Here is a 12,304-nt window from a genome sequence, read left to right as displayed (position 1 = left end):
AACAGTAACTCAGTAAAATCGTTTAAATTGTTGCGTTTATATTTTTGTCCAGTATAGTTATCTAGCTATGTGTGCTCCGAATACCTGTGTGTAAGCGATCTGGGGAGAAAGCGGTTCCTCCGCTGGCTGCACACAGTGTATGGATCGGATCAAATCTGCTGTAGTAAGTGTATATATATATTTTTTTATCCTCACTGATATGAAAGATCTGGGCCTTATGTTTCGAAAACCGTTTCGCAAGTGATCATAGCGATGATTATTGACGTTTCTAGACGTTAAAACACAGCTTCGGGGTCGTAGTTCACTCAGAGACAGTAACGTCATGGGCTGAAAACGCTAACTTTACCCTCTATGTGTCTTACCTGTCCTTGTCTGTCTGTCGCATCCTGGAGAAGCATCCTCTACAACAGGGGTATAACACACACGAGTCCTGAAGAGAAAGCACAGCACAGTCCACCAGAGCCCTTCTCACTGACATTAGCGGGCTGGTTGTCCAGAAATAAGTCACTTAGTTAATGTGTATGACTAGCAGCTAACATGCTACCAGTAGCTAGCAAGCCAACAACGAGTTGATCTGCTTTCTTGCATCCCTCGACAGCAATACCCTTCGCTTATAAAAAAAAAAAAAAAGAGTAAAATTGCTACTGGATTTTGAAGAATAACTCCAATTCATAGCAGACATTTCTGTGAACGATCGGCAACTTTTAAATAGTGACGTTAGGTTTGAAGCGGTTTCTTCTTCATCTTCTTCTTCTTCAATGAGCTTTAACGGCGGTTGGCATCCAATATGTTGCATTACCGCCACCTACTAGACTGGAGTACAACTCCCTTTATATTTTGCTTGAAAAATAAAATAAAACAAAGCAAAGAAATACCCTACCATCTAACACTACACTCACAAATTCAAAATTATTACTAATAATTAAACCCACTCTTCTCCACTATTTAAATATATTAATTTCTACCTCATGCCCTCAACCTGAGATGATGGGACATCTCTTAACACTCCCTGTAACTCTTCTGATGTTAAGTCTCGCACACCCAAATACCTCTCTGCAGCTGCCACCACAACCTCTATTTCCTTCGCCTTACGTTCCATCCCTGCAGTACAATTAATAACCATTGCTATAAACGCTAAAAATCAAATCTTACTGAAACATAGCACTTGCGAAACCTCAACCTGCTTCTCTCTCCCTGGACATGTCTGATCCCCAGCCCCATGGCCACCCCTACAATTAGCACACACCACTACCTTGCCCATGCCCCCCCCCCCCCCCCCCCCTGCTTCTCCTTCACCCAAATTCAGACAGCTGATGTTCTGAAAGAGCTGCTAAATCTGGACCCCTACAAATCAGCTGGGCTAGACAATCTGGACCCTTTCTTTCTAAAATTAGCTGCTGAAATTGTCGCAACCCCTATTACTAGCCTGTTCAACCTCTCTTTCGTATCGTCTGAGATCCCCAGAGATTGGAAAGCTGCCGCGGTCATCCCCCTCTTCAAAGGGGGTGACACTCTAGATCCAAACTGTTACAGACCTATATTCATCCTGCCCTGCCTTTCGAAAGTATTTGAAAGCCAAGTTAACAAACAGATCACCGACCATTTCGAATCCCACCGTACCTTCTCCGCTATGCAATCTGGTTTCCGAGCTGGTCATGGGTGCACCTCAGCCACGCTCAAGGTCCTAAACGATATTATAACCGCAATCGATAAAAGACAGTACTGCGCAGCCGTCTTCATCGACCTGGCCAAGGCTTTCGACTCCGTCAATCACCGCATTCTTATTGGCAGACTAAATAGCCTTGGTTTCTCAAATGACTGCCTCGCCTGGTTCACCAACTACTTCTCAGATAGAGTTCAATGTGTCAAATCGGAGGGCCCTGTTGTCTGGACCTATGGCAGTCTCTATGGGGGTCCCACAGGGTTCAATTCTCGGGCCGACTCTATTCTCTGTGTATATCAATGATGTCGCTCTTGCTGCTGGTGACTCTCAGATCCACCTCTATGCGGACGACACCATTTTGTATACATCTGGCCCTTCATTGGACACTGTGTTAACAAACCTCCAAACGAGCTTCAACGCCATACAACACTCCTTCCGTAGCCTCCAACTGCTCTTAAACACTAGTAAAACTAAATGCATGCTCTTCAACTGAACGCTGCTGGCACCCGCCCGCCCGACTAGAATCACTACTCTCGGCGGGTCTGACTTAGAATATGTGGACAACTACAAATACCTAGGTGTCTGGTTAGACCGTAAACTCTCCTTCCAGACTCACATTAAGCATCTCCAATCCAAAGTTAAATCTAGAATCTACTTCCTATTTCGCAACAAAGCCTCCTTCACTCATGCTGCCAAACATGCCCTCGTAAAACTGACTATCCTACCGATCCTTGACTTCGGCGATGTCATTTACAAAATAGCCTGCAACACTCTACTCAGCAAATTGGATGTAGTCTATCACAGTGCCATCCGTTTTGTCACCAAAGCCCCATATACTACCCACCATTGTGACCTGTACGCTCTCGTTGGCTGGTCCTCACTACATATTCGTCGCCAAACCCACTGGCTCCAGGCCATCTATAAATCACTGCTAGGCACCTACCACCTCCGAGTACTTCACCACACCTACCACCTCCGATACTTCACCACACCTACCACCTCCGATACTTCACCACACCTTCCACCTCCGATACTTCACCACACCTACCACCTCAGATACTTCACCACACCTACCACCTCCGATACTTCACCACACCTACCACCTCCGATACTTCACCACACCTACCACCTCCGATACTTCACCACACCTACCACCTCCGATACTTCACCACACCTACCACCTCCGATACTTCACCACACCTACCACCTCCGATACTTCACCACACCTTCCACCTCCGATACTTCACCACACCTACCACCTCCGATACTTCACCACACCCTCCACCTCCGATATTTCACCACACCTACCACCTACGATACTACATTTTCTACCGTTCTTCTTTAACAAACCATCTCCCTTTTTCCCGCCATTTTTAACAGACTCGAGCTCACAGTCTTCCTCCCTCTCTCTCTTAGACCTCCTCTGCCTCTCTTTTTCCCTCCATTCCTCCTCCATCATCCAGGTATAACTCTCCTTATGATAATACTGCATTTCTCCTAAAATAGATCTGCATCTTGCCTTCTCAAGGGACTCCATTTCCCCCTCCAAACGCCCACCTCATCAAAAAACTGTAATCATTGAAAAGGAAAAGACACAACACAAGGTTACTATGGTGAGGGAGGTAGGTTAGGTTACTATGGTGAGGGAGGTAGGTTAGGTTACTATGGTGAGGGAGGTAGGTTAGGTTACTATGGTGAGGGAGGTAGGTTAGGTTACTATGGTGAGGGTAGGTTAGGTTACTATGGTGAGGGAGGTAGGTTAGGTTACTATGGTGAGGGTAGGTTAGGTTACTATGGGGAGGGTAGGTTAGGTTACTATGGTGAGGGTAGGTTAGGTTACTATGGTGAGGGTAGGTTAGGTTACTATGGTGAGGGTAGGTTAGGTTACTATGGTGAGGGTAGGTTAGGTTACTATGGGGAAGGTAGGTTAGGTTACTATGGTGAGGGTAGGTTAGGTTACTATGGTGAGGGTAGGTTAGGTTACTATGGTGAGGGAGCGTTGCACCTTTTCATTTTCAATAACTATTGATTTCCATTTATTTGTCTCTGCCTGCAAATCATCCTCCTAAAAGGTAGGCTATATCCTATAGGACTAAGCTAGGCTATATCCTATAGGACTATGGTAGGCTATATCCTATAGCACTAAGGTAGGCTATATCCTATAGGACTAAGGTAGGCTATATCCTATAGGACTATGGTAGGCTATATCCTATAGGACTATGGTAGGCTATATCCTATAGGACTAAGGTAGGCTATATCCTATAGGACTAAGGTAGGCTATATCCTATAGGACTAAGGTAGGCTATATCCTATAGGACTAAGGTAGGCTATATCCTATAGGACTAAGGTAGGCTATATCCTATAGGACCATCTCCCCTATATGCAAAACGTAGCAAGTGTCGCTGTCATCATTCTTGCTGCTTCCAGGTCAGTAGCCATACCTACGAGATCAGGTGCGGGTGTGGTCTCAATTAAATAGTGTAAGCTATAGCCATGGGTGGAGAAGCAGGGCAGTTATCTTTCCAAGGAAATGTACTTCCTAAATAGGCCCACGATTAGGCTATAGTTTGCTACATTGCCTAGAAATAGGCCTAAATATTGATCATCCATATTTCTCCATCTGAAAACCTTCCCACTCCTAAAAGGTAGGCTATAAAAATAGCTCAATGGAAAGTGCAAGTCTCTCCAACTCTGCTCTCTTCAAACTCCATCTAGCATAGTGGCTGATATAGCCCAGTAATACAACGTAAGGGCCACGTGAGAATCTGTGGTAATTGAACCTATTTCTTAAGTTATTTTTGCGTATTTGATGTTGCCTATATGGCGCTAAATAGCTGGGACCATGTCTGGCACATGAGCTGCGTCACATATGCCCTAAAATAAGAATGGGGGACTGCGGTTGGGTTTGGGACCAGTTCTTGCGGTAGAGGGTGGGACAGTCCTGGGACCAGTTCTTGCGGTAGAGTGTGGGACAGTCCTGGGACCAGTTCTTGCGGTAGCGGGTGGGACAGTCCTGGGACCAGTTCTTGCGGTAGCGGGAGGGACAGTCCTGGGACCAGTTCTTGCGGTAGCGGGAGGGACAGTCCTGGGACCAGTTCTTGCGGTAGAGGGTGGGACAGTCCTGGGACCAGTTCTTGCGGTAGAGGGTGGGACAGTCCTGGGACCAGTTCTTGCGGTAGAGGGTGGGACAGTCCTGGGACCAGTTCTTGCGGTAGAGGGTGGGACAGTCCTGGGACCAGTTCTTGCGGTAGAGTGTGGGACAGTCCTGGGACCAGTTCTTGCGGTAGCGGGAGGGACAGTCCTGGGACCAGTTCTTGCGGTAGCGGGTAGGACAGTCCTGGGACCAGTTCTTGCGGTAGCGGGAGGGACAGTCCTGGGACCAGTTCTTGCGGTAGCGGGAGGGACATTCCTGGGACCAGTTCTTGCGGTAGAGGGAGGGACAGTCCTGGGACCAGTTCTTGCGGTAGCGGGAGGGACAGTCCTGGGACCAGTTCTTGCGGTAGCGGGAGGGACAGTCCTGGGACCAGTTCTTGCGGTAGAGGGAGGGACAGTCCTGGGACCAGTTCTTGCGGTAGAGGGAGGGACAGTCCTGGGACCAGTTCTTGCGGTAGCGGGAGGGACAGTCCTGTGCACCATGACAGTGAAGCCTGGATCTTTAGAGCTGTTTATTACTGTGTCAGTTGGGAATTAGCGAATTAATTAGGGAAACTGACAGATCAATAACGTTACATTAACATACTGACTAATACAACTCACATTGCACTGAAAAAATGTCAGAATATCAATCTTCATTCCTTTGGCCGATGGTTTCATCGTTTGATTCAGGTCTAGTTTGATTGAGGCAAAAATAATAGCTAATGTAAGCCAACTTTTGGCCAGCTCTCTCTCTAATGGTACATCAACTGGCGAAAGCTTGCTTCATTTACTTCTGAAACGTGACAAAACAAAGGCTACAAAACATTTCCATACAAACAACTGCTGTTAGATAGTAATAATAGCCACCTCATATCACTATCTGACAGATAACTAGAGGCTAGAGCTGACCTGACTGTGGTAGCTACTAGCTAGCGTTGCTAATTCATTCACCTCAGTCGAGAGGGGATGAAACATGAGCTATCGTTACATGTCAGTTTCAATACTAGCTCAGCACTGCGAATAAACACTAGTTTAGTTAGTTTTTTCTGTTAATTGAAAGAGCAGTTACCTTGCCAGCTACATCAGTCAACTAAAGAGTAGCCGGTTTCTGTTCTGCTTCCTTTTACAACTCGGTGAAAGAGTGCAATACGTACACACTGAACTATGCTTAAATCTCCCATGCTGGTCCAGCCAGTCTTCCAGAAGCTTTGCCTTCACACAGCCTGTCAGCCCGCTCTGTGGTGTCCGCGTGGTCCTAAATCCAGTCAGATAAACACTCCAAACAGCCTGGGGGGGGGGGGACAAAAATGCAATTTCCGAATGTGGAAGTTGCGCCCCTGCACACATGTACACATGGATTTTGTGTTGTAGATATGTGGTAGTAGAGTAGAGGCCTGAGGGCACACACTTAATTTGTTGTGAAATCGGTTGTAAAATGTATTGTAATGAACCCCAGGAAGATCCATAATAAGTACAAATGGGCTCAACACCCATGTCCAAGAGGAAAACCTTTTGATTGATTGCGACCAAGGTGGGTTTAAGAAAATCGTTGGAAGGCAATGCATATTAGGGGTAATATATAGCAATATGATTTCACTAGTATACCTCCTCAAAAATATTTTACGGTGAAATGCATTTGAGGCTATAGAGTGGGTGGAGTATAACGTGTTGCTGGGTCTTTAGACCTCAGTCCCCCATGAAATAACACCATATAGAGATTCTACAGACCCCACTGAGTATTCCCAACCCCACTTCTACATCGGCACATTGAATTGTGTTTTCTCTAGAAGCCAATGTGTAATGTATAGGCCTAGACAGTGTATTGCATTGCAGTGAATGGAGTGGGTGGAGTAGAACGTGTTGCTGGGTCTTTAGACCTCAGTCCCCCATGAAATAACACCATATAGAGATTCTACAGACCGTAGTGAGTAATCCCAACCCCACTTTTACTTCGGCACCTAGAATAGTCTTCTCTATGTATATCATATACAATGTATTGTATTGGGGGCATTTATTTGACCTTGGCACTTGTTTTAAAACCCACATTTTAATGCAAATGGTCCTCTGTAGCTCAGCTGGTAGAGCACGGCGCTTGTAACGCTAAGGTAGTGGGTTCGATCCCCGGGACCACCCATACACAAAAAAAAAAATGTATGCACGCATGACTGTAAGTTGCTTTGGATAAAAGTGTCTGCTAAATGGCATATTATATTATTATATTATATTATTACTTAAATATGAACAAATATGAATCAACGTTGGTGTTTTGCCTATTATTTTTCATATATCATGAATAAATACAGGTTAATGACACGTTTCTACTATTACGTTGGAGACTTCTATTTGGACAATCTTCGAAATTCCTTGACCCGGAAGTACGCTTTAAGTGTTACTGGTATGCCTTCCTATCATACACCTCTGGCTGAACATGTCAAATAGGTCAACAAGCTCAGAACTGTTTCATAAACTCCTATTTTTTCAAATGAATTAAAGTGTTGCTGTAATTGTGGATGGTTTGAGGATAATTTTGATTTCCCAAGTGAAAGTCCATGTTGACTTCTGTCAATGAACGGAAGTTGTTGTACACCATCGGACTTCTTTTTGTGAAACACTGGCGGTATTTTCGATTCTTCACGTATGTTTCCATTTTCCTACAAAATATTTTTTGTTGTCCTCTTTCTTTTATTTGTTGACATTATTTGCAGAAACAGATGTAGCTTACTCTGTGCTTTATTCCGAACTGTTGCATGCTAATGTTGTTAACGTTATCTGTCGAAAAGGTTAATTTGTAGCAAAAAGTGACAACGCAACTAACTTTCAGCTAACGTAGCTAGCTAGTTAGCTAACGGTTGTTAGAATGATACTAATTCATGTTTTATTTCACCATGATACGCTTTCGTAGTCAGGCTGCTGCCTGTTTGCTCCAGCCAGTTAGGTCGGATATGGAGGGTTGCTGAGCTCTGCTCTCTACCGTGGTCAGTCAGCCAGTCCAGCCGGCCAGGAGACCATTAGGACGACAGGATGAGCTCCGCGGCACCCCCGGCCAAGAGGAAATGTTACATGGGACGACATGAGATCATCCAGAAAAAGAGGTGGACGTTTGTTTTCTACACTACACTGAGTTAACTTGTCATGTTAACACACATCTGTGTCCCACTGTGGAACAGCAGTTTATTGGTTCACATAATGTACTGGACTAGATTTCGAAACTCGGTAAATTACTATATTATAACATTTGAGAGGTTTTAATATTATTAGGGATGGGCACTGTTACGGACGTTAGTATTCGATTACTTGCGAGTATACATTTTTTAGAATAAAAAAATAGGCCTATTTTAATGAAAATGCTTTGTCTAAAATGTATTTATCTATGTGACATTTCTACATAGGTAGACCATGACATCAGAAATGTTAATACAAACAAAAGATTTGACCGTTTTTATGAGTGCGCCCCTATAAAGAGTACATAGCGGTAGCCTACACACTTTTCAAGCGTGTAGCTTGTTATTGTCGGTCAATCATAGCAGCACAACCGTCAACATCTACGTTTATTGGTTGCATGCACATTTTTGCCAATGTTATCGCAGGTGTAGCGAAATGCTTGTGTTTCTAGCTCCAACAGTGCAGTGATATCTAGCACTACAAAACAATACAAACATAATCCAAAAAGTAGAAATTTAGAAGTATCAGAACAAGCAATATCAGAATGATCAATGTCAGAGTCCAGAATATAAATATATAATGGTGTGTATAGACAGTGTGAACGGTATATTAATAGAAAAGGTGTGTACATCAGTAGTTATCTAGGATGAGCCTTGACTAGAATACAGTATACACATATAAAGTGGGTAAAACAGTATGTAAACATTATTAAAGTGACCAGTGTTCATTGACTATGTACATAGGGCAGCAGTCTCTAAGGTGCAGGGCAGGGTACTGGGCGGAGACCGGCTAGTGGTGACTGTTTAACAGTCTGATGGCCTGGAGATAGAAGCTGTTTATCAGTCTGATGGCCTGGAGATAGAAGCTGTTTATCAGTCTGATGGCCTGGAGATCGAAGCTGTTTATCAGTCTGATGGCCTGGAGATAGAAGCTGTTTATCAGTCTGATGGCCTGGAGATAGAAGCTGTTTATCAGTCTGATGGCCTGGAGATAGAAGCTGTTTATCAGTCTGATGGCCTGGAGATAGAAGCTGTTTATCAGTCTGATGGCCTGGAGATAGAAGCTGTTTATCAGTCTGATGGTCTGGAGATAGAAGCTGTTTAACAGTCTGATGGCCTGGAGATAGAAGCTGTTTATCAGTCTGATGGCCTGGAGATAGAAGCTGTTTATCAGTCTGATGGTCTGGAGATAGAAGCTGTTTATCAGTCTGATGGCCTGGAGATAGAAGCTGTTTATCAGTCTGATGGCCTGGAGATAGAAGCTGTTTATCAGTCTGATGGTCTGGAGATAGAAGCTGTTTATCAGTCTGATGGCCTGGAGATAGAAGCTGTTTATCAGTCTGATGGCCTGGAGATAGAAGCTGTTTATCAGTCTGATGGCCTGGAGATCGAAGCTGTTTATCAGTCTGATGGCCTGGAGATAGAAGCTGTTTATCAGTCTGATGGCCTGGAGATAGAAGCTGTTTATCAGTCTGATGGTCTGGAGATAGAAGCTGTTTATCAGTCTGATGGTCTGGAGATAGAAGCTGTTTATCAGTCTGATGGTCTGGAGATAGAAGCTGTTTATCAGTCTGATGGCCTGGAGATAGAAGCTGTTTATCAGTCTGATGGCCTGGAGATAGAAGCTGTTTATCAGTCTGATGGCCTGGAGATCGAAGCTGTTTATCAGTCTGATGGCCTGGAGATAGAAGCTGTTTATCAGTCTGATGGCCTGGAGATAGAAGCTGTTTATCAGTCTGATGGCCTGGAGATAGAAGCTGTTTATCAGTCTGATGGCCTGGAGATAGAAGCTGTTTATCAGTCTGATGGCCTGGAGATAGAAGCTGTTTATCAGTCTGATGGTCTGGAGATAGAAGCTGTTTATCAGTCTGATGGCCTGGAGATAGAAGCTGTTTATCAGTCTGATGGCCTGGAGATAGAAGCTGTTTATCAGTCTGATGGCCTGGAGATAGAAGCTGTTTATCAGTCGCTCGGGCCCAGCTTTGATGCACCTGTACTGTCTCCCAGGGCCGGGACGATACCAGTATCACAATATACACTGAGGACACCAAACTATTTGGACCTTTTTAAAACCTGCTGTATGTAATATAGTGTTCTATAGTTTGGAAAATAAATCAATGTGACTCTGGATGTCAACATAATGATGTTTGTTTCCAACATTAGGGCTGTTTTCCTAAAGAAGTTAAATTTGCTTCGTGTTTTGTTTCCTTGCCACGATACTAATCGCGATACTGGTATCGTCCCGTCCCTACTGTCTCCGCCTTCTATATGGTAGAGCAGGCTGTGGCTCGTATGGCTGAGGTCCTTGGTGATCTTCTTGGCCTTCCTGTAACACCGGGTGCTGTAGATGTCCTGGAGAGCCCTGCAGTTGCCGTTCCAGGCGGTGATACAGCCCGACAGGATGCTCTCAATGGTGCATCTGTAGAAGTTTGTGAGGGTCTTAGGGGCCAAGCTGACTTTCTTCAGCCTCCTGAGGTTGAAGAGGCGCTGTTGCACCTTCTTCAAAACTGTCTGTGTGGATGGACCATTTCAGGTCGTGAGTGATGTGCACGCCGAGGAACTTGAAGCTTTTCACCCTCTCCACTGCGGCCCCGTCGATGTAGATGGGGGCGTGCTCTCTCTGCTGTCTCCTGTAGTCCACCATCAGGAGAGGTTATTTGCCTGGCACCACTCTGGGACGATAAACCGAGAATTACAGACACCGACATTTCTAACTCATACCGAAGCAATTTTGCGTATATGTCGTAATTTTTGGTGATTACACAATGTTCCTGCCTGCATTAAACAATAGCCATATTGCGATACATTTGTCAATTCATCACAATATGGATGTTTGTCCATATCACATGCGTATATGTCGTAATTCCAGGATCCAGTTGCAGAGGGAGGTGTTCAGTCCCAGGGTCCTGAGCTTAGTGATGAGCTTTGAGGGCACTATGGTGTTGAACACTGAGCTGTAGTCAATGAACAGCATTCTTACATAGGTATTCCTCTTGTCCAGGTGGAATAGGGTAGTGTGCAGTGTGATGGCGATTGCATCGTCTGTGGATCTATTGGGGCGGTAAGCAAATTGTAGTGGGTCTAGGGTGACAGGTAAGGTAGAGGTGATATGATCCTTGACTAGTCTCTCAAAGCACTTCATGATGACAGAAGTGAGTTCTATGGGCCGATAGTCATTTAGTTCAGTTACCTTTGCTTTCTTGGGTACAGGAACAATGGTGGCCATCTTGAAGCATGTGGGGACAGCAGACTGGGAAAGGGAGAGATTGAATATGTCCATAAACACACCAGCCAGCTGGTCTGCATGTGCTCTGAGGACGGGGCTAGGGATGCCAGCTGGTCTGCATGTGCTCTGAGGACGGGGCTTGGGATGCCGTCTGCCGGCAGCCTAGCAAGGATTAACACGCTTGAAAGTCCTACTCACATCGGCCAATGGGGATCGTTTAACTGAGCCTAGAATGCTGATTGGCTGAAAGCCGTCGTATATAACGCCGTATACCACGGGTATGACAAAACATTAATTTTTAATCTCCTAAATATGTTGGTAACGTATTTTTGGTAACGGATGTTTTAACTCTCTGTTTCTCTCTGCAGTGTCCCTGACTAGATGTTTTAACTCTCTGTTTCTCTCTGCAGTGTCCCTGACTAGATGTTTTAACTCTGTTTCTCTCTGCAGTGTCCCCGACTAGATGTTTTAACTCTCTGTTTCTCTCTGCAGTGTCCCTGACTAGATGTTTTAACTCTCTGTTTCTCTCTGCAGTGTCCCCGACTAGATGTTTTAACTCTCTGTTTCTCTCTGCAGTGTCCCTGACTAGATGTTTTAACTCTCTGTTTCTCTCTGCAGTGTCCCTGACTAGATGTTTTAACTCTGTTTCTCTCTGCAGTGTCCCCGACCCTGAGCAGCCACTCACCCCAAGACGCTCCAGTCGCCTGCAAAACACTCATACACACACTCTGCGTTACAACACACACATGGCCCAGAATGCGGCTGCAGGACAGGTGTGTGTGGTAGGAGACTCCTCTCTGGACCCTGGAGAGGAGATGCTGCAGGCGCTGGAAGCTCTGGACCCTGGAGGGATGAAATTAACACATGGGGTAGAGAGAGGGGTATCTTTAATCCAGAGAGGGGTATCCCACGCCTCAGCAGCCCCAGCCCAGACCTCCCACATCCTGACACCAGGCCCAGGACCAGGACCAGAGGTCGGGGCTAGGGTTAGACTTGGACCAGGTGTGTTTGAGCGGCCAGGGCTGATTCAGACAGCGGACCGTAAGGACCTGGCTCAGTGCCTGCTGTTCAGTGAAGACTCAGAGGACAGAGAGCATGCTGGGACACTTCCACACAGAC

This window comes from Coregonus lavaretus (genome assembly GCF_964263955.1).
Source record: "Coregonus lavaretus genome assembly, chromosome: 24".
Classification (NCBI taxonomy): domain Eukaryota; kingdom Metazoa; phylum Chordata; class Actinopteri; order Salmoniformes; family Salmonidae; genus Coregonus; species Coregonus lavaretus.
This window is presented reverse-complemented; position numbering follows the sequence as displayed.